The 23,771-nt window shown below is 46.9% G+C and overlaps 2 pseudogenes; both read left to right on the forward strand.

Annotated features, from left to right (window-relative positions):
• The first annotated feature begins 6,576 nt into the window (after positions 1 to 6,576).
• On the forward strand, positions 6,577 to 6,752 carry LOC130296094 (U2 spliceosomal RNA; annotated as a pseudogene).
• Positions 6,753 to 21,282: 14,530 nt separating this feature from the next.
• On the forward strand, positions 21,283 to 21,458 carry LOC130296131 (U2 spliceosomal RNA; annotated as a pseudogene).
• The last annotated feature ends 2,313 nt before the right edge of the window (positions 21,459 to 23,771 follow it).

The following is a 23,771-nucleotide window of genomic DNA, read 5'->3' on the forward strand; positions in this document are numbered from 1 at the left end:
TTCTGTGGTATTGCAAAGGCAAAGACAAATGCTTCCAGCCATCCATTGCACTAATGGATTGGTCATCAGCTGGCTGTCTATGTCCCGCATCAATATAGACCAAAGTACAGAGGGTTAGGCTATGCTATTGTGCACCTACCTAATGCATCAGAAGGTGCGAGGCCCTTGCTAAATTCTGTGCACAGACTTTGAGATCTATGCTTTAGACTGTATCTAAACCTGCTCCAACATGGACTGACATTCTGGCCTGCTTTCAGCCGATGCGACTTGTCTGTCGCTGAACAGTCGCTTTTTATGTATTCAGCACCTATGTATAATGTTGTAAAAATGCTCTAGAAGCTAAAGTCGCAGAAATGTCACACATATTTGGCCTGCAACTTTCTGTGCGACAAATTCAGACAGGAAAAATCAGTATAAATCCTTAGAAAATTATCCCCCAGTGTCTCCATCTGCTGGCGGTATTGAATAAGCATTGCTGCACTGATGGGGTATGCATTAGACGAAAAAAAAGAAGAAAAAGAAGAATAATACGCCCAGAAAAGAGGCGAAAAGGAGAAAAACGTAAAAAAACGTGAAAAAAAAGTAAGAAGAAGAGAAGGGAAAAAAAGGTGGAAATGGGTTTAAAAGTGATTTCGGCGGAGAAATATATATATATCCAATTGGTATAGGTCACAGCAAAAAGTATGCAGACTCCCAGTTTCAAAAAGGCTGTGGTCTTTATATAGGTCATCAGCAATGCAACGTTTCGGCTATAGTGTAGCCTTTATCAAGCATACAAGGCTACACTATAGCCGAAACGTTGCATTGCTGATGACCTATATAAAGACCACAGCCTTTTTGAAACTGGGAGTCTGCATACTTTTTGCTGTGACCTATACCAATTGGATGTTCTGTATCTGGACTGGTTATCCGGATGGTCACGGGCATAAGAGCAGGGACTAGTGCTGTCTTCCTCCTTGGACGTATATATATATATATATATATATATATACGCGCACACACACACATATATATAAACGTATTCTCGTTGAGATATTGCAGCCGCTGCTGTGTCCAGGCCCAGGAGCCTTAGCACTGTGCTGTGATGTCACTCAATACCACTGACATCACTAGGTGTAAACAACATCTCACCTTTGCTGTGTATGTGACTATGGAGCTGGTTGGTGATGTCGTCTATTATGGCCTTCATAGAAGCAACAGGAGATTGTTGCATCCATCTAGAACCCTCAGAACTACAGTGCTATGATGTCACTCACTTCCACAGGCCTTGCAGAGTGTAAACAACAACAACCCAGCTTTGTTGTGTATGTAACCATAGGGATTGTGATGTCGCCTAGAACCTTCACAGCAGCGACAGCTTTATGAGGAGCATCAGCACTGCTCTGCCTGAGCAGAACCATCACCGCCATAGGTTGTCAAATAACCCGGATTTAACCCACACAGGTAAGTCCAATAGGGTGCAGGCATGTCCTCTATGCTTACAGCTTCCCGTGGGTGTTGGTTTGATACCGTTTGGGGACAGCCAAGGAGGCATCTGCAGGCAACAAAGGTAGGTGTGTGCTTGTGTGTGTGTTTCCTATGCAGATCCTAAGCCCAGTGTCACATGCAAGTAGGAGGAGTAAGAAGGGTTCCTGGCAAATCCGGGTTATGGATTGCATTTAAAAAGGCCCCGTGGGAGTGCAATGGGCCCCTGTCTTGCTGCTTAGCAATAATGGTATGGGTTTAGGTTCTGCTGTGTGTACTGGTGGTTGACTGCCCCCCAGCCCAGAGTGTGCATGGGAAATTGTCTGGCAGCCTCCCTGACAGCAAGCAGTGATAGTGCCCATGAAGGGGACCTTGTTGGGCCCGCCCCTTTCACGGTTATCGCTTCTCGGCCTTTTGGCTAGATCAAGTGTCTGGTCAGGAGGATCCTGGGAGTTTGTCCTACCTTTTTCCAGGGGGGGCTGCTACGAGGAACCGAAAAGGCGATCGACAAGATGGGTGTTCGCATCCGTTACCTTACATCCGGTGAAACGCGGATTCGTTTTTCCTTTCGCTTTGATGTTGATGAAGACAAGCAAGAACTCGTCCAACTTTCTTATTTTGTGAAAGAAACTCTCTACAAGCTTCTTGGGGTGAAGAAAGAGAACATCGTCTGTCTCAGAGATCCTCGGAAGGGCAGCTTCATCCTAACTCTGGACTCTGCTTATGCATGCCAGAATCTTTTTGAGAAGCTGAAAAGCAATCAAGACCTTGCTGAGCTTGATGGGATCACGGTCACAGTGTTGTATACTGGAGGCGATATTCCTCTAGTTGTGTGTATGCACAATCCCTTTGTGACTGTGTCCCATATTGAACTCTTTTTGGGGAAATACTGCAGTTCTGTTAAGTATTCCCATAAGGTGATGAATTCAGAAGACCTATGGACGGGGAAACATAAGTTTTTTGTGAAAATGAAGGAGGATGCTACTGGCATTGGAGGGTTGTGTCATCCACCCTCCAACTTTTCTATCGGTCGGGATAAGGGCTATTTGTTTTATCCCGAGATGCCTACTTTTTGTAGGAAATGTAAGAAATTCGGACATACTATGGAAGTTTGCACGGACACTACAGTTCGCTGTGGTCGGTGCAATCAAGAAGGCCATGTTTCTAAGGACTGTGCTAAAATCGTCTGCAACATTTGTGGTGAAGAAGGCCATGCCTTTAAAGATTGCAGTCTCCGTTCCAGTGTAGCTAGATCGTGGGCTGACCGTGTAGCGGGGAGAGTGGGTGTAGTGCAAGCTGAAGTACCACCTGCGAAAGCACCCCAGCGGTCTGAGGCGCCTTCAGAAAAGCCGTCTGTAACTTCTGATGTCGTGTCAGAGCTTATGGACCTTTCTGCTGCTGTGCCTGAGACAGAGGGGAGACCTTCTGTGGAGGGTTCTGGTGGTGGAGGGTCACTAGTAAGCAGTGAAGCCATGGAGGTTGGCGTGAAGGAGATCAAGCGGAAGAAGGAACTCGGAGATGAGCCACAACTTGGCATCAAACGGCCTGTCAAAAAAAGCTCAGACGAATGTGAGGACAGTCAACATGCATGGAGGCCTTCTATAAGATCAGCGTCCGATCCAAAAAATATCAGAGTTCGAAAGCCCGGAGTCACCTGTGGGTTTCATATCGGACTCAAACTCCAGTAGCGAATAGCTTCCTTAAAGTGCTCCTCTCTTAATGTGAGAGGTCTAAAGAGCCCTACGAGAAGGGCTGCTTTGTTTCGTTTTTTAGAGACCTTGGACTCTTCTCTGTTCTTTTTACAAGAATGTGGAATTGAACATAGTCCAAATTATGAGGACCTTTGTCGTGGCTGGACTTTGGGACCATCGGTCTGGTCGGGTGACAATCTGAACAGATCTTCAGGTGTTGGGATCTTGTTTAGAGGTTCAGATGTACAAGTTTTGTCCTTCTTAGAAATTATACCTGGTAGAGCGCTATTAGTTAATATTAAGTACAATGGCTCGGAGATTAAGCTTTTTAACATCTATGCTTCTCCTGAAAAAAATGAGAGAGCCGACTTGATTAATGATATTCAGGCTTTTATCCCAGGTTCAACACCTATTTTAATGGCTGGATATTTTAATTGTTGTATGAGTGGGGATCATCGTGAGAGTGGAAGTGTGCATGTCAGAGTGGATAAAACAGAGAAACAGATTAAGAGTATGACTGAGGATTTTAACTTTACTGATGTCTGGAGGAGAAAATACCCAGACGACCCTGGTTACACATGGGAAAATAATGTCTGCAAATCCAGGATTGATTTTATTTTTTTATCGGAAAGTTTTAATCTAGTTGATGTTTCTCTTTTATCGAATATTTTCTCTGATCATAAGTTATTATATGCACATGTCACTTTACCTGGCCTAGAGAAAGGCAGAGGCGTTTGGAAGCTCAACACTACTTTATTAGAGGACATGAAAACAAAAAATGATTTTATTGCTGCTTATAACAAATGGAGATTGCGTCAATCCCAATATAAAAATATTTTGGATTGGTGGGAGGATGTTAAAAAGTGGACTAAACAGTTTTTTATCCGTGTGGGCATCCAAAAGGCTAAGGAGAAAAAGTTATGGTTTAAAATGTTAAACACTAAAATCCAAACATATTATAAACTAAAGCAAGCCGGGCTTGAGATGGATGATGTTATTGCTCAGACAAAGAATGAAATAAAAAATGCCATTAGTCAAAAAGGAAAAGAAATGATTTTTAACAGCAAGGTGCAATGTCTGGAGAATGATGAAAAGTGTTCGAGATTCTTTTTTAAGAAGGTGGTGGGAAAGAAAGAAATGATATCTGTAATAGAAGGGAAGATAACTAATGAAGAGATGTTGCGAGAAGCACAAGTATTTTATCAGGAGCTTTTTAATAAAAAAGATATTGATATTTCCTTTACTAATGATGTTTTAGATACCTTGGATTCAAAACTTGACAAAACTGACCAAGAGAGCCTTTGTGATGAAATCTTTTTACCTGAACTTTTAAGCACTTTTAAGAGTTTTTTAAATGGTAAAACACCTGGTTCGGATGGGTTGCCAGTTGAATTTTATCTGTGTTTTTGGTCCATTTTAAAAGATGATCTTTTAGGTATTTTTAACTGTGCTTTTAAATCTGAGATTTTACCTGCGTCCTGGAGAGATGGTGTTGTTACTCTGATTTTTAAAAAAGGAGACATCTCTAAATTAGAAAATTGGAGGCCTATTACCCTGCTAAATACAGACTATAAGGTTTTAGCAAAAATTTTAGCAAATAGGCTCAAGCAGGTAATTGCTAAGGTTATACACAGTGACCAAGTATGCGGAGTACCTGGAAGGAAAATAAGTGATCATCTAAACCTTGTAAAAGATGTTTTATGGTATCAGAAACAATGTGATCAGAAATTGGCAATTTTATCCTTGGATTTTCAAAAGGCTTATGACCGTGTTTCTCATGATTTTTTATGGTTGGTTTTAAAGAAAATGAATTTTCCTGATTTTATTGTTGGAAAAATTGCACTTTTATATAAAAACTGTTTTAGTCGTATTTTAATTAACGGTTTTTTATCCCAAGAGGTATTTTTACAGTCTGGGGTGAAACAGGGGTGCCCCCTATCACCCATTCTTTTCATATGTGCAATAGAACCTCTGTTGAATGTTTTGAGAAAAGATAAGCTCATTAGAGGAGTGCCAATCCCTGGAAGTGGAGGACAGAGCGTAAAGACAATAGCATACATGGATGATGTTAATATTCTATGTTCAGATGAACCATCCCTGAAACGTGCTATCAGACAGACAGAATTTTTTAGTGAGGGCTCTGGCTTCAAATTAAATAAAAATAAATGTGATTGCTTTGCAATAGGGAATTGGGGCAATACGGAGGTGAATGTGCAATATGATAAAATCAAAATCTTGGGTGTCATCTTTGACAATGAAAATAATGGAGAGGAAAGCTGGTCCATCGTCAAAGAGAAAGTGCAAAAGAAAATAAGTTTTTGGAAAATGAGGAAATTAACAATAGAAGGAAAAGTACTGATAATGAAAACTTTGTTGCTACCTATCATGCTATATTTAAGCTTGGTTTTCCCACCGAGTGAACGCACCTTAAAGTTTTTAAACAAGATTTGCTTTCATTTTTTATGGGGGTCTAAAATGGATAAACTCAGGAGAGATGTAATGATGAAGACAAAGAAATTGGGGGGTAAGGATGTGCCTGATTTAAAAAGGTTTTTATATATTCACTTTTTTTCTATGTGTTTTAATGGCTTGCAAAGACACTGTTATTGGTCTTATTTTTTAAAATATGCTGCAGGTCACATTTTTAGAAAAAGAAAGTGGATAACCTTACCTTTAACGTCCCCAATCTTATTTATTCCCCCAGCGCACTATGTGGTTTTAGAAAAGATTATTCGTATTTATGGCATTGCTAATTTTAGTCAAGAAATTTGTAGTAATGCACGAAAATTAGTTCCTGAAATCAGGAAGATAGAACAGATTTGCTTAATATCTAATTATTCCACTGAGAAATCTCTAAGAGTTTGGAGGATGGTGAATATGGGATTCTTATCTAATGACTTAAAAGATCTGGCCTGGCAGATAGCACATCAATGTTTGCCTACCAGAGAATTCCAACACAGAAGAGGATTGTGTCGTAGTGCAAAGTGCCCGAGAATGGGGTGTCCTAGTGAAGAAACAGTTTTACACATTTTTTGGAACTGTTTTTACGCCCAAGAGATATGGCATTTGATAGGACCCTTACTAAAATTCATTTCTGATCTTAATTTTTTAAATCATGAAGTTATTTTATATGGATTTTATAATGTTTTATCTGTGGAGAAGTCTCGGGTTTTGTGGATTAGTATAAATTGTATTAAAATTGCACTATGGAAGACGAGGAATATTCTTCTTTTTAAAAGAGACACTATTACCTCTAAAGATTGTGTTCGCCTAGCTCTTAGTGAGATGTATGTTTTCTATTTATTGGATAAAAAAAGATTAGGTCACAAAGTGGCTAAAAGTCTTTGGAATCTACATCTGTGGAATATGCTTTTAGCAGACTAAGTGTAATCTGGACTGCGTAAGGTCTTTTAGTCTAAGAATATTATATCTAAAAGTAAAAAATCTGTTCTTATCAGTTTAATATCTGATACGTCCCCTATCTGGGGACCATATATTAAATGGATTTTTGAGAACGGGGGCCGATTTCGAAGCTTGCTTCCGTCGCCCTATGCATTGACCCGATATGGCAGTATCTTCGGGTACAGTGCACCACCCCCTTACAGGGTTAAAAAGAAAGATTCCTACTTTCATTGCTACCTGCTTGCTGGCTAGCCAGCTAGCCAGCCCTGTGGGCCTTGCTGCTGCTGCAGCCAAAAAACAAAAGGTGGTGCTGCTGCTGCTGCTTCTGCTTCTGCTTGTGTCTGGCCGCTGTTGGAGCGTCCAGGCACAGGACTTCTGCTGCTGCTGACTAAATGGCCTCCTTAATTGGATCATCTGAGCAGCCAGCACACCTGTGCAGGTAGGGCATGACATGATAGGCAGCTGCCTTATAGCGGGTGGGTGCTGAATGTTCCTAATTGACAAAATAAGATTAATGCTTATGAAGAAATATAAAATCTAATCCCTTCCCCAATATCGCGCCACACCCCTACCCCTTAATTCCCTGGTTGAACTTGATGGACATATGTCTTTTTTCGACCGTACTAACTATGTAACTATGTAACATAACATGGGGAGGTCTCCTGGCTGTTCACACAGGTGTGTCATTGCTGTACATTGACCATGCATTGCTTCTGTGGTATTGCAAAGGCAAAGACAAATGCTTCCAGCCATCCATTGCACTAATGGATTGGTCATCAGCTGGCTGTCTATGTCCCGCATCAATATAGACCAAAGTACAGAGGGTTAGGCTATGCTATTGTGCACCTACCTAATGCATCAGAAGGTGCCAGGCCCTTGCTAAATTCTGTGCACAGACTTTGAGATCTATGCTTTAGACTGTATCTAAACCTGCTCCAACATGGACTGACATTCTGGCCTACTTTCAGCCGATGCGACTTGTCTGTCGCTGAACAGTCGCTTTTTATGTATTCAGCACCTATGTATAATGTTGTAAAAATGCTCTAGAAGCTAAAGTCGCAGAAATGTCACACATATTTGGCCTGCAACTTTCTGTGCGACAAATTCAGACAGGAAAAATCAGTATAAATCCTTAGAAAATTATCCCCCAGTGTCTCCATCTGCTGGTGGTATTGAATAAGCATTGCTGCACTGATGGGGTATGCATTAGACGAAAAAAAAGAAGAAAAAGAAGAATAATACGCCCAGAAAAGAGGCGAAAAGGAGAAAAACGTAAAAAAACGTGAAAAAAAAGTAAGAGGAAGAGAAGGGAAAAAAAGGTGGAAATGGGTTTAAAAGTGATTTCGGCGGAGAAATATATATATATATATATATATATATATATATATATATATATACGCGCACACACACACATATATATAAACGTATTCTCCGTTGAGATATTGCAGCCGCTGCTGTGTCCAGGCCCAGGAGCCTTAGCACTGTGCTGTGATGTCACTCAATACCACTGACATCACTAGGTGTAAACAACATCTCACCTTTGCTGTGTATGTGACTATGGAGCTGTTTGGTGATGTCGTCTATTATGGCCTTCATAGAAGCAACAGGAGATTGTTGCATCCATCTAGAACCCTCAGAACTACAGTGCTATGATGTCACTCACTTCCACAGGCCTTGCAGAGTGTAAACAACAACAACCCAGCTTTGTTGTGTATGTAACCATAGGGATTGTGATGTTGCCTAGAACCTTCACAGCAGCGACAGCTTTATGAGGAGCATCAGCACTGCTCTGCCTGAGCAGAACCATCACCGCCATAGGTTGTCAAATAACCCGGATTTAACCCACACAGGTAAGTCCAATAGTGTGCAGGCATGTCCTCTATGCTTACAGCTTCCCGTGGGTGTTGGTTTGATACCGTTTGGGGACAGCCAAGGAGGCATCTGCAGGCAACAAAGGTAGGTGTGTGCTTGTGTGTGTGTTTCCTATGCAGATCCTAAGCCCAGTGTCACATGCAAGTAGGAGGAGTAAGAAGGGTTCCTGGCAAATCCGGGTTATGGATTGCATTTAAAAAGGCCCCGTGGGAGTGCAATGGGCCCCTGTCTTGCTGCTTAGCAATAATGGTATGGGTTTAGGTTCTGCTGTGTGTACTGGTGGTTGACTGCCCCCCAGCCCAGAGTGTGCATAGGAAATTGTCTGGCAGCCTCCCTGACAGCAAGCAGTGATAGTGCCCATGAAGGGGACCTTGTTGGGCCCGCCCCTTTCACGGTTATCGCTTCTCGGCCTTTTGGCTAAGATCAAGTGTCTTGCCCTAAGGTATTCGGGTACCCCTCTCCTCGGCCTTGTGGGATCGCCCAGGTTTATTGCCTGGGCTTCACCCACCTGCTGCTATTGGGGAGAGGGCTTAGTCCCAGGATAACGGGAAGGTGATCATCGGAGGACGGGTCTGCCGGAGAGGATGGCTAATGCGCCGAACGCTCCTAATACAGTACGGCTGTTTATCGAGGAGGAAAAGAGGAGTGCCTACGGGATTTTGCATGTCCAGCAGAAGGTCGTGGAGGGAGTGCTGAGGATGCCGCATGCTTCCATCTTCTGTGTCCAGGTCTTTCCCAGCCAAGGATTCTTTGACGTGACCTTCTACAACCTGGATGATCTCCGTACCTGTCTCTACCGGAGTAAGGAGAATGCTTCTCACCCTGACCTACAAGGGATCCGATTCATTTCCTGCGAGGCTCGGCCTAAGAAAGTTCCAGTGGTAGTGCATATGTACAACCCTTTTGTGCGGGATGAGGAGATCCAGACCTTTCTAAGAAGGTATTGTGTGTCTGTTTCTGGTGCGGAGAGGAAAAATAACATCCTGGGGACTTTCACAGGCATGAGACGTTTTTGGGTGGAGTTTAGGCCTGCCCCCGAGGGTGGTGCTGAAGGTTTTTGTCACCCCCCGCAGAACTTTGCGATAGGGAACAACAGGGGGTTTCTGCACTACCCGGGGATGCCAAGTTTTTGCCGGGACTGTTTTTGCTTTGGTCATACCAGAGAGAACTGTACAACTGGGCAAGTTTGCAGGAACTGCCACAAGCCTGATCACCGCACTGCAGACTGTCCCGAGAAACGCAAGTGTCATTTCTGTGGTTCTTCGGATCACCTGGCTAGGAGTTGCCCCACTTACCAGTCCGGGGCACCCCGATCATATGCAATGGCTCTTCGAGGTGGGACAGTTCCTGAGGACTCCAATGCTGCCAGGGCAGGCGATGCAGAGGTTAGCGTGCTGACCAGTGAAGCAGAGTCTGCCCCTGTTTTTCCTTCCATTTCTAGGTCTGTTCCGGATGCTTTGGTGGCAGAGGGGGAGAAGGCGGAATCTGTTTCGGGGGCATCTGTTTCGGAGGCCTCTGATCCCCCAGAGGAGATGACTGTGGACAAAGAATCCTTGAAGAGAAAGATGCCGGTGGAAGAATCGGAGGATGACTGTCCGACTCCTCAGAGTCAAAGGATTGAGGACTTTCCTAGCCCGGGAAGGGAGGAGGCAGGTGGAGGGTCGTCATGTCAGATTGATTCTGACTCCTCTTTATCCTCCCTGGGCACAGGTTATTTGGAGGAATGTTCAGTCAAAAAATTGACAAAGACTCTTAAGTTTAAGGAAGGGGAGGCAAAAAATAAGGGTAGAGGTCGGGGAAAGGCTAGGCCTCCTTTTGATAATGCTTGATTTTGTATTTCCTTTTTTTCCTTCAAATGTTTGAATGAGTTTAACAATTGGTTCTCTAAATGTCCGCAGTATTAGATCTTTAGAAAGGAGATCCGCCATTTTTGATTTACTTTCTGGATATTCTTTTGATGTTTTAGGTCTCCAGGAGTGCTGCTTGGATGGGGAGCCAAATATCTCCTGGCCTTATGGGCAATCGGTATGGTCTGGTTCAATGGAACGTAATTCGGGGGTGGGGATTTTGTTCAAAAGTAATGAGTTTGTTGTTAAAAAAGTTGTCCATATTGTTCCGGGTAGGGTATTATTAGTGCATTTTATTTTCAGGGGTTTCACATATAAAGTAATTAATGTTTATGCTCCAACTGGGAGGAAGGAAAGAGGGGAGGTGTTTGAGAAATTATATTTCTTTTTGAGTGGGAGGGATGATGTGTTCCTTATAGGGGATTTCAATTGTATAATAACAGAGGGGGATAGGAGTAGTACTACGGTGGGTGGTGGGTCTGGTTTAGACAGTACTAGTAAGCAGCTTAAAGAGATTGTAAATTTATTTGGGTTAAAGGATTCCTTTGTTGCCCATAATGATGGTACTATCGGTTATACATATTTTTCTAACAATACAAGTTCGCGTATTGATTTCATTTTTGTCTCAAAACTAATGTCTGTTTCTAATTTCAGACGGAGGAGGTTACCGTTCACGGATCATGCCTGGATTGAGTGTGTGGTAAAAGGTGGTGGTGTAAGTGAGTATGGAAAGGGTGTTTGGAAGTTGAATGTGTCTTTATTGGATAATGAATGTGTATTACAAGAATATAGGGAGCGTTTTGATGGATGGGTGTTGAGGAAGGATGCATTTTATAGTGTGGTTGAGTGGTGGGAGTGGGTGAAGTTAGAGACTAAAAGGTTTTTTATTAAAAAAGGGTGTGAGAAAGGGAGGAAAGATAGAGAAGAGTATGAGAGATGGCAAAGAAGGTTAGAGTATTTGTATGAATTGAGGCGTTTGGGGATGAGTGTTGAGAAGGAGATTGAGGAAGCTCGTGGAAGTGTGAATGAGTGTCTGGAGAGGAATGGAAGGAAGATTATTGCACAGGCTAGGGTTGAAGTGAAAGAGAAGGATGAGAAATGTAGCAAATTTTTCTTTAAAAAGGCATTCAGTAAAAAAACTGAGATGATGAGTGTTTTTAAGAATGATGGGGTAGAGGTCTTTGGTAAGGATGAGGTGTTAGAGGAAGTGTGGAAGTTTTATTCTGATTTATTCACGGAGAAGGAGCGGGACGTGACTCTAGAGGAGGAATGTTTGGGATATGTGGATAAGCGTTTGGATGAAATTGATGGGTTCTTTATGGAAGAGGATGTGAGGAAGAGTGAGGTGGAGGATGCTGTGAATGGGATGAAGAAAGGAAAGGTGGCAGGGAGTGATGGTTTGCCTGTGGAATTTTATCTTGTGTTTTGGGATATGTTAGGGGATTATGTATGGGAGGTGTGTAAGGAAGTACTTAGGAGAGGGAAGTTATCTAAAAGTATGAGTGAGAGTGTGACTGTGTTATTGTTTAAAAAAGGGGATAAGAGGGATCTTAAAAATTGGAGGCCTATAGCGCTCTTGAATTGTGATTACAAAATTATTGCTAAAGTTATTGCGAATAGGTTAAAGGATGTGATTGATTGTATGGTAGGTGAGGAGCAAATGTGTGCAGTGCCTGATCGTAGGATTTCTGAATGTCTGTTAGGTCTGAGGGATGTATTGTGGGACTGTAAAACTAGGAAGCAAGGTGTGGCTGTTGTTACGGTGGATTTTGAAAAAGCGTATGATAGGGTGGTGCATGATTTATTGTTTAGGGTTTTGAGGAGGATGAATGTGCCGGACAGAATGGTGAAGTGGATTGAATGTTTGTATAGGGACATTTATAGTAAGATTCAGGTCAATGGTTTTCTGAGTAGGGAGGTGAGTATAAAATCTGGAGTGCGGCAGGGGTGTCCCCTGTCGCCAATTCTTTTTATTTGTATGATTGAGCCTTTGTTGGGGATGATTAGGAGAGATAAGGTGATGCGGGGTATAGAAATACCTGGTAGTCATGGGAAGGATATGCGAGTGATTGGTTACATGGATGATGTTACTGTTGTATGTAAGTCAATGGCAGGGGTAAGGCGTGCTAAGTTATTGATTGAGTGTTTCTGTTTAATGAGTGGGTTTAAGCTTAATGTTGGGAAGAGTGGTTGTAAATTTTTTGAGGGGTGGGGAGAGAGTGGGTTGTGCGAGTGGCCTGTGAGAGAGGGGGGTGTGGAAGTGCTTGGGGTGGTGTTTGATAATGATTTGTATGGGAAAGAAAGTTGGGAGAGGGTTTTGGGGAGGGTGGGGAATAAAATAAACTTCTGGTCTTTAAGGACTTTATCGATTGAGGGAAGGATTCTGGTTATTAAAGCTGTTATAATTCCTATTTTGCTTTATGTTAATTATGTGTTTCCTCCACCGGATAGGTGTCTGGCAAGAATTATCAGGCAGATCTTTGTTTTCTTATGGAATTCAAGGATGGAGAAATTGAGTCGTGGGAAGGTGGTGAAAAGCAGAATGCATGGTGGGAAAGGAATGATGAATGTGGAAGTTTTCCTGGCTGTGAAGTATGTCAGTTTTTGTCTCGCTGTAAGTAAGAAGGAATGTGTGTTTGGGTGCATGGTAAGGTATTTGGCTGGTAATGTGTTGTTGAAATATAAGCTAATGAAAAGGGACTTAAGGGTACCTGTAAGTTTTGAGGTTCCTTGGTTCTATCAGAGAATAGGGCGGTGTGTCAGGAAAAATAATCTGGAATGTGTGACTGAATGGAATGATAGTAAGAAGGTGATGAAAGTGTTGGAGCAGAGAGAAACAGTGGAATGTGTGGGAGGTCTGTCTGAGAAGGATTGTAAGGTAGTGTGGAAAAATGTCAGTCACAAGGAACTGACAAATAAACAAAAGGACTTGTCTTGGATGTTAGCTCATGGGTGTCTGCCAACAAGGGAATTTCAGAGGAGAAGGAGATTGGTAGACAGTGAAGTGTGTCCCAGGGATGGTTGCGGTGGATGTGAGAATTATGTACATGTGTTTTGGGAGTGTGGTTATGCGAAGTCTGTGTGGAGAAAAATGTCTGGTCTAATTAAAAATCTTACTGGAATTGAAATCTTATCCTTTAATATGATGATGTTTGGTTTGTGTGCAGTGGAGAGAGAGAAGGCAAGAGTGTTATGGTTCATAGTAAATTGTGTAAAAGAGGTTCTGTGGGATGTAAGGAATATTAGGATTTTCAATCAAACTGAAGTAAGTGTGAAGGAATGTCTGGGCATGATCCGTGGTAAAATTTACCTTTACGTATTATGTGATAGGAAAAACTATGGTTCTGATGATGCAGAGGGGATCTGGAAACACAAAAAATGGAAGCACTGGTTATGATTGTATTCTTATTTGTCTTTCTTTTTCTTTTCTTACAGATTATATCTTGATATGAAGGGACAGTTGGAGGGACAGAATCCGCTGCAATTTATTTTTTCTGAGGGAAAGTCATGAAGGGAAAGCTTTTTGTTATATGTACATGTAAAGACATGCTTCCTGTATATATTGTATATGTCAAATATGTGTTATTCATGTGTTTTCAGATGAATATGTAATTTTGTGAATGATTTACTTGGTTATGTATTGTATATTTCCTTTTCAATAAAAAAAAAAAAAAAAAAAAAAAAAAACCTGGCAGGGGAGATACCATGATCGCTACGGTCTGAAGAACTCCAAGCATTGTGGTAGAGATTTTGCGTAGTACGATTGCAGTACTTTTCGTTCTTATTAGAACCGCATTTCTCTAGAGCATACCACCTGAAGATCGTCTCCTGCCTGCCTCGGAACATCTGAAGAAGGAGAAGATCTTGAAGACTGCAGCTCCGGAAGAAGCCGACGAAGAACCTGGAAGAAGGGAATCGGCGGTGAATTCCGGAACAGCGGCGAAGAGGAAGGCGGCGCAGAATCTTTTCGAAGAAACTCGCTGCCTCTGGAGAAGGATTTGCATAGCTCCTCCCACCGGGACCGGATCTGCATAGCTCCTCCCACCCGGGAAAGAAGACTTTGCGAAGCCTCTCTCCACAAGCAAGCAAGGAAGCGGAAAAGAGCCTGCTGGAAGAAGCCATGGCCTCAACCAGCAAGTCCACCCAGGAGGCTGCAGGGCAAGGCCTGGAGGTCCAGCCCCAACCACAGCAAGCTTCAATCTCCACCACGGCAAGGCAGAAGGGCGGCAGAATTCCTAACCTGGAAGCTCCAACCCTGGAGCCCTGGATGAGGCAGACTGTTGCCTTGAAGCTCAAGCCCGTGGACGGAAGGGTGCCGGACATGTCCCACGACGTGTTCTGCAAGAAGATGCTGGCGGATCAAGGCTTCCCCACGGCTGACACCCTGGGAATAGCAACCTTCTTTTCGGGAATCTTCTACATCACCTTTGCCACCATTGGGAACTGTAGAAGATACTGGGAGGTGGTGAAAGCGGCGAGTCCCGAATCCCCTTTCTCTCGCTTTGTGGGCAACTGCCTTATTCAAAGAGAGGAGAGGCGGGTGACGGTCTCAATGCGGAACCCACACACCCCAGGCACGGACATCTCGACCTTCCTGAAGCGCTTCTGCACCGTGGTGAGGGAGCCCACCCGCATCCTGAACTCACTCGGATACTGGACCTGCAAGTGGTCTGTGGTCGTCAGACTCAACAAGAACCCTGCTTCTCCAGACGGACTACAGCACCTGCCAACGACATTTTCCTTGGGCAACTCCACAGGACTTATCTTCTACCCGGACATGCCGCAGACCTGCAGGAGATGTGGCAAGATGGGCCACGAGGGCAAGGACTGTACGGAGGATGCCTGCAGGTATTGCCGTGTGACAGGTCACACGACCAAGGACTGCCCCAAGAGCAAGACCTGCAACCTCTGCGGACTGGCAGCCCACAGCTACAAGGACTGCCCCCAGAGGGAGAGAACATGGGCATCTGTGGCAGCGAGAGCACCGAAGCCAGCCCCAGCTCCGGAGCCAACACCACGGACGGCCAAGCCGACCAAGGAGGGTAAGAATGCGAAAGCCACCACCCCTGCCCCGTCCCGCCCCTCCCCTGCCCCTCCCGCCCCATCCCCTGCCCCTCCCGCCCCATCTCCTGCCCCATCCCGCCCCACCCCTGCCCCATCCCGTCCCACCCCTGCCCCATCCCGTCCCACCCCTGCCCCTCCTGCCCCATCCCGTCCCACCCCTGCCCCTCCTACCCCATCCCGTCCCACCCCTGCCCCTCCTGCCCCATCCCGCCCCACCCCTGCCCCCCGTACCCCACCCCGGCCAACCCCTGCCCCGTCCTCCCCTGCCCGGCCCACCCCTGCCCCGTCCTCCCCTGCCCGGCCCACCCCTGCCCCGTCCTCCCCTGCCCGGGCACTCTCTCCTGCCCCCCGCCCCACCCAGCCTCCTTTCTCTCCTGGCCCAGCAGCACCTAACCCCCCTCCAGCTGCTGGTGCCCGCCCTTCGGAGGACTTTCCTGTGCTTCCTCCCCCAGGTACCATACAGAGGAAGAGGAAAGGAAGGGACAACGCATCAGAAGAGTCCCACAAAAGAAAGATAATCGAGACCTGCGAGACCCCTCAAGCTTCAGATGAGGAGGAGGAGATGGAGCAGGTCTGCGAGAGCCTTGAAGCTTCAGAAGGAGAGGAGGTGATGGAGCAGGTCCAGGCAGAGCCAGTCCAAGCTCAATCTATGGAGGAGCTGCTGCAGGACCCAGAGGTTAAGAAAATCCTGGACACTCCGTCCAACACGGTCTACGACGAGTTCTTGGAAGGGCGCTACGAGAAGCCACACGAGCCGACAGGCGCCAGAGAAGAGGACCCTTCCGACCAGACTGGTAACTAGTATCAGAACTAACCTCTCTTTTTATTCCCATGGCTGATCTCAACATCTTCTGCATTAATGTGAGGAGTATTAGAGCTTGGTTTAGATTTCAGACTGTTCTTACGTTCTTAGATTCCCAGAGGTGTGATGTTTACATGTTGCAGGAATGTGCTTTGTCTGCTTCTAGGTCTTACAACCATCTGGCCAGGCAGTGGCCTCACGGCCCTTCCTACTGGTCTGGTGGGGGCGACAATAGGTCTGCGGGGGTGGCCATCCTGATCAGGGGAGGTAACTTTGCACTTGATTCCGTCCGGGAGCTCGTCTGTGGCAGACTTCTTGTCGCAGACGGTTCCTGGGCGGGTGAGCCCGTGCGGCTCATCAACGTGTATGCCTCCCCTGAGAGGGATGTCCGACTGGAGGTTCTCCAGGCCCTGCGGGCTGAACTCGCCACCACTAGGGCAGTAGTGTTGGGTGGTGACTTCAACTGCCCCATTGAGGTGGACGGGCGCAGTTCTGGCACATCCGCCAACCTGGACGTGACGTCTAAACTGCTGATTGAGATGGTGACGGAGGCATCCTTGCAGGACGTTGTCGGGTCCATCGGGAACGGCTCCGTAAACTATACGTGGAGCCGCCCCGATGGCTCGCTCCGTTCTCGGATAGACTTCATCTTCACTTCGAGAGCAGTCAGAAAGGTGTCGTACTCTATGGTCCCCTGCTTCTTCTCTGATCACAGGGCCATTCGATTCCGGGGGACTCTGGGCCATGGATTCCCACCTGGCCCAGGCTCCTGGAAGTTGAATTGTGCCCTGTTGGAGCAGAGGGAGGTCATGGAGGAACTTAGGGATGCGTACCTTGTATGGCGAAATGACAAATATCTGTTCAAGTGCATCAGCGATTGGTGGGAATATGTTAAAGTCGAATTCCGTTGTTTCTTTCAGGCAAAAGGCAGACAACAGGCGTGTGCGAAGAAGTGGGACTTGAGGAAACTGCAGCGCGAGCTGCGGTCCCTGCAGGACCTGCTCCAGTGTGGCTGGGACGTCAGGGAGGAGCTGGAGGAGACCAAAAAGAGCTTGAAAAGGCACTTTGAGGAGGAATCCAAGCGAATCGTCTTTCGTTCCAAGGTGGAGAACCTGGAGAAGGGTGAGAAATGTAACTCTTTCTTTTTCAGGAAGCTCCATGCCGGCCACACGCCCCTGACTGAGCTACGAGATGAGACCGGACACATGAGGAGCGGCAAGGAGGAAGTGATGGGGGTCGTCCACGACTTCTACAGCAACCTCTACGCCCCCAAGTCATCCGACCCCGAAGCCGCCGAGAGGTTCCTGTCAGGTGTCACTAACGTTGTTGATCCCGCAGGTGCGGCGGCTATGGACGATCCCTTGACGGTGGGGGAGCTGCTCTCTGCCGCTAAATCCTTTAAGCCCGGCAGGACCCCGGGCAGTGACGGTCTCCCGGCCGAGCTCTACGTAGCGCTGGGCGACCTGATCTGTCCGGACCTGTTGGAGGTGTACGAGGAGATGGTGGTGGGGGGCAGAATGCCTCCGTCGTTGAGGGAAGGGATGATCACGATCTTGTATAAGCGGAAGGGGGAGAGATGTGACCTGAAAAACTGGCGTCCCATCTCTCTCCTGAACGTGGACTACAAGATCCTCGCCAAGGTGCTGGCCAACAGGCTGAAACCTGTCATGGGGCAGATCGTCCATCCGGACCAGACCTGCAGCATTCCTGGCCGCAGGATTGCCGACAGCCTTGCCCTTGTGAGAGACACGGTCCATTACATCCAGGACCGCGGGGGCCGCGCCGCCCTGGTCAGCTTAGATCAGGAGAAGGCGTTCGACCGTGTCTCCCACGCATTCATGGACAGGGTTTTGCGCAGGCTGGGTCTGGGGAAGATGTTTTGCTCTTTTGTTAACGTTATGTATTTTGACATTTACAGCACGGTGTTGGTGAACGGCTGGAAGACTGACCCCTTTCCTATTCTTTCAGGGGTTAGACAAGGCTGCCCTCTTTCACCTCTCCTTTTTGTTTGTGTTATAGAGCTCTTCGCTGAGACTATCCGGCAGAATGGAGAGATCAGAGGGATCACCGCACCAGGACCAGATCGCCACGAGGTCAAGTGCTCGCTCTACATGGACGACGTGACCGTCTTCTGCGCTGACCAGCGTTCGGTGACTGCACTCGTCCAGACCTGCGAGGACTTCGGCAGAGCTTCGGGGGCAAAAGTCAACTGCGGGAAGTCGGAGGCCATGCTCTTCGGGGAGTGGCACCTGGCTTCTTCCGCCCCCTTCCCCTTTACTATTAAGCCGGACTTCATTCAAATTCTTGGAGTCTGGTTCGGGAAGGAAGGAGCGGCCCTTAAGTCTTGGCAAGACCGACTAGGAAGGATAAACTCAAAGATCGGACTGTGGAGCTCCAGAAAGCTCACGATGGAAGGCAAGGCACTTGTCCTGCGGAGTGAAGTTTTGCCTGTGCTCCAATATACCGCACAGGCCTGGCCTCCCCATACCACCGTTTGCAAGGCCATCACCCGGACAGTGTTTGGCTTCGTCTGGGGCAAAATGGACAGAGTCAAGAGGACCGTGATGTACAAGGAACCCCGCAAGGGTGGGAAGGGAATACCCGACATCCCCGCTCTGCTGAGGGCCTCCTTTGCATGTGTCACGGTGCAGCGGACTCTTGTTGAAAAGACTGGCTCAGCGGGCAGGTCCATGTCTCGCTTGCTTCTCATGCCCCTCTGGAGACAGCTGGGCTGGGACAAGTGGGACAGCTCCATCCCTTACAACTGGAACACTCCCTGGTTCTATGGGGATGTTGTCCGGTTTGTGAGGGAGCACCAGCTGGAAGGACTGAAACCCGACCTATGGAAGCCGAAGACAATCCACAAGCTCATCCGAGCTAAGGACTTGACCGAGCTGGTTCCGGGACTCCCCGCAGCCACTGCAGAGACAGTTTGGAACAATGTGGCCTCAAAGCGGCTTACCAATGGACACAAGGACTTGTCGTGGATGGCCGTCATGGGAGGTCTCTCTCTCAGGTCATTCATGCATGCCCGCAACCTGTGCAAGACCCGGTACTGCCCCCGTTGCCCCTACGTGGAGGAAACATCTTTCCACGTGTTTTGGCAGTGCCCCTTTGCACAGGGTCTGTTGGACGCCCTAGAACATGAACTCAGAGACTCAGTGCCCAGGAGCTGCCTATGGTATCATTCGGTGCTTTACGGCCTGTTCCCTGGGACCCACGACGTGGAGGCCATCCAGGAGGCCTGGCGCCTTATGAACTGTTTTAAGGACGCAGTGTGGCTTGCCAGGAACCGCCTCGTGATCAACAGGGAAAACATGTCCGTCCGGGACTGCCGCAGGTTCATCAAGAACCTGCTTAGAGACTATTCCATCTTGGACAGCTCGGCCGTTGATGAGGAAGAAGAGGAGTGAAGACCCCTCTCCTTCTCCCATGTCTCCCTGAAGATACAGCCCAACAGTTTGGCCCAGTGATCCGCCCCCTCCCTACCCCCACATAGTCGCCCACACCCCTACCCCGATCACAGATTGTATTATTTGGTTTTTGGTTGATCTCTTGTGCCATTCTATTGCAGGATTGAGCTGAATGTTAGAGTAGCATGGTGTGCGATGTATAGCTTAGGGAACCTTTGCTGTGTATTGTACTATCATGCTTTGTGTGACTGTAATTTATTGTACGACTTGTAATGACTGAACGGAAAATAAAGCTCTTTCAATCAAAAAAAAAAAAATCTGTTCTTATCAGTTTATCAGGTTCGGGAAGGAAGGAGCGGCCCTTAAGTCTTGGCAAGATCGACTAGGAAGGATAAACTCGAAGATCGGACTGTGGAGCTCCAGAAAGCTCACGATGGAAGGCAAGGCACTTGTCCTGCGGAGTGAAGTTTTGCCTGTGCTCCAATATACCGCACAGGCCTGGCCTCCCCATACCACCGTTTGCAAGGCCATCACCCGGACAGTGTTTGGCTTCGTCTGGGGCAAAATGGACAGAGTCAAGAGGACCGTGATGTACAAGGAACCCCGCAAGGGTGGGAAGGGAATACCCGACATCCCCGCTCTGCTGAGGGCCTCCTTTGCATGTGTCACGGTGCAGCGGACTCTTGTAGAAAAGACTGGCTCAGCGGGCAGGTCCATGTCTCGCTTGCTTCTCATGCCCCTCTGGAGACAGCTGGGCTGGGACAAGTGGGACAGCTCCATCCCTTACAACTGGAACACTCCCTGGTTCTATGGGGATGTTGTCCGGTTTGTGAGGGAGCACCAGCTGGAAGGACTGAAACCAGACCTATGGAAGCCAAAGACAATCCACAAGCTCATCCGAGCTAAGGACTCGACCGAGCTGGTTCCGGGACTCCCCGCAGCCACTGCAGAGACAGTTTGGAACAATGTGGCCTCAAAGCGGCTTACCAATGGACACAAGGACTTGTCGTGGATGGCCGTCATGGGAGGTCTCTCTCTCAGGTCATTCATGCATGCCCGCAACCTGTGCAAGACCCGGTACTGCCCCCGTTGCCCCTACGCGGAGGAAACATCTTTCCACGTGTTTTGGCAGTCCCCCTTTGCACAGGGTCTGTTGGACGCCCTAGAACAGGAACTCAGAGACTCAGTGCCCAGGAGCTGACAATCGTACCATTCGGTGCTTTACGGCCTGTTCCCTGGGACCCACGACGTGGAGGCCATCCAGGAGGCCTGGCGCCTTATGAACTGTTTTAAGGACGCAGTGTGGCTTGCCAGGAACCGCCTCGTGATCAACAGGGAAAACATGTCCGTCCGGGACTGCCGCAGGTTCATCAAGAACCTGCTTAGAGACTATTCCATCTTGTACAGCTCGGCCGTTGATGAGGAAGAAGAGGAGTGAAGACCCCTCTCCTTCTCCCATGTCTCCCTGAAGATACAGCCCAACAGTTTGGCCCCGTGATCCGCCCCCTCCCTACCCCCACATAGTCGCCCACACCCCTACCCCGATCACAGATTGTATTATTTGGTTTTTGTTTGATCTCTTGTGCCTTTATATTGCAGGATTGAGCTGAATGTTAGAGTAGCATGGTGTGCGATGTATAGCTTAGGGAACCTTTGCTGTGTATTGTACTATCATGCTTTGTGTGACTGTAATTTATTGTACGACTTGTAATGACTGAACGGAAAATAAAGCTCTGTCAATCAAAAAAAATCTGTTCTTATCAGTTTAATATCTGATACGTCCCCTATCTGGGGACCATATATTAAATGGATTTTTGAGAACGGGGGCCGATTTCGAAGCTTGCTTCCGTCGCCCTATGCATTGACCCGATATGGCAGTATCTTCGGGTACAGTGCACCACCCCCTTACAGGGTTAAAAAGAAAGATTCCTACTTTCATTGCTACCTGCTTGCTGGCTAGCCAGCTAGCCAGCCCTGTGGGCCTTGCTGCTGCTGCAGCCAAAAAACAAAAGGTGGTGCTGCTGCTTCTGCTTCTGCTTGTGTCTGGCCGCTGTTGGAGCTTCCAGGCACAGGACTTCTGCTGCTGCTGACTAAATGGCCTTCTTAATTGGATCATCTGAGCAGCCAGCACACCTGTGCAGGTAGGGCATGACATGATAGGCAGCTGCCTTATAGCGGGTGGGTGCTGAATGTTCCTAATTGACAAAATAAGATTAATGCTTATGAAGAAATATAAAATCTCATCCCTTCCCCAATATCGCGCCACACCCCTACCCCTTAATTCCCTGGTTGAACTTGATGGACATATGTCTTTTTTCGACCGTACTAACTATGTAACTATGTAACATAACATGGGGGGGTCTCCTGGCTGTTCACACAGGTGTGTCATTGCTGTACATTGACCATGCATTGCTTCTGTGGTATTGCAAAGGCAAAGACAAATGCTTCCAGCCATCCATTGCACTAATGGATTGGTCATCAGCTGGCTGTCTATGTCCCGCATCAATATAGACCAAAGTACAGAGGGTTAGGCTATGCTATTGTGCACCTACCTGATGCATCAGAAGGTGCGAGGCCCTTGCTAAATTCTGTGCACAGACTTTGAGATCTATGCTTTAGACTGTATCTAAACCTGCTCCAACATGGACTGACATTCTGGCCTACTTTCAGCCGATGCGACTTGTCTGTCGCTGAACAGTCGCTTTTTATGTATTTAGCACCTATGTATAATGTTGTAAAAATGCTCTAGAAGCTAAAGTCGCAGAAATGTCACACATATTTGGCCTGCAACTTTCTGTGCGACAAATTCAGACAGGAAAAATCAGTATAAATCCTTAGAAAATTATCCCCCAGTGTCTCCATCTGCTGGCGGTATTGAATAAACATTGCTGCACTGATGGGGTATGCATTAGACGAAAAAAAAGAAGAAAAAGAAGAATAATACGCCCAGAAAAGAGGCGAAAAGGAGAAAAACGTAAAAAAACGTGAAAAAAAAGTAAGAGGAAGAGAAGGGAAAAAAAGGTGGAAATGGGTTTAAAAGTGATTTCGGCGGAGAAATATATATATATATATATATATATATATATATATACGCGCACACACACACATATATATAAACGTATTCTCCGTTGAGATATTGCAGCCGCTGCTGTGTCCAGGCCCAGGAGCCTTAGCACTGTACTGTGATGTCACTCAATACCACTGACATCACTAGGTGTAAACAACATCTCACCTTTGCTGTGTATGTGACTATGGAGCTGTTTGGTGATGTCGTCTATAATGGCCTTCATAGAAGCAACAGGAGATTGTTGCATCCATCCAGAACCCTCAGAACTACAGTGCTATGATGTCACTCACTTCCACAGGCCTTGCAGAGTGTAAACAACAACAACCCAGCTTTGTTGTGTATGTAACCATAGGGATTGTGATGTCACCTAGAACCTTCACAGCAGCGACAGCTTTATGAGGAGCATCAGCACTGCTCTGCCTGAGCAGAACCATCACCGCCATAGGTTGTCAAATAACCCGGATTTAACCCACACAGGTAAGTCCAATAGGGTGCAGGCATGTCCTCTATGCTTACAGCTTCCCGTGGGTGTTGGTTTGATACCGTTTGGGGACAGCCAAGGAGGCATCTGCAGGCAACAAAGGTAGGTGTGTGCTTGTGTGTGTGTTTCCTATGCAGATCCTAAGCCCAGTGTCACATGCAAGTAGGAGGAGTAAGAAGGGTTCCTGGCAAATCCGGGTTATGGATTGCATTTAAAAAGGCCCCGTGGGAGTGCAATGGGCCCCTGTCTTGCTGCTTAGCAATAATGGTATGGGTTTAGGTTCTGCTGTGTGTACTGGTGGTTGACTGCCCCCCAGCCCAGAGTGTGCATGGGAAATTGTCTGGCAGCCTCCCTGACAGCAAGCAGTGATAGTGCCCATGAAGGGGACCTTGTTGGGCCCGCCCCTTTCACGGTTATCGCTTCTCGGCCTTTTGGCTCAGATCAAGTGTAAACTTGGTCTGGGTCAGGGGTGCGTGTTTCTCTGCTTGCAGAGGGTTTTTTCAAGAGGCGATACTGTGGTCTCAGACCGACAGAGAAGATGGCAGCTGGATTCGTTAAGAACACTATTCGGGTGAAGGTGGAGGTTTCTGATGTGGAGAAGAATAAGATCACGTTTGTGGGGCGTCGTTTGGTGGAGGACATGGCCGGGATACCGATGAAGGACGTCT

The sequence above is a fragment of the Hyla sarda genome, chromosome 11, assembly GCF_029499605.1.
Source record: "Hyla sarda isolate aHylSar1 chromosome 11, aHylSar1.hap1, whole genome shotgun sequence".
Lineage (NCBI taxonomy): Eukaryota > Metazoa > Chordata > Amphibia > Anura > Hylidae > Hyla > Hyla sarda.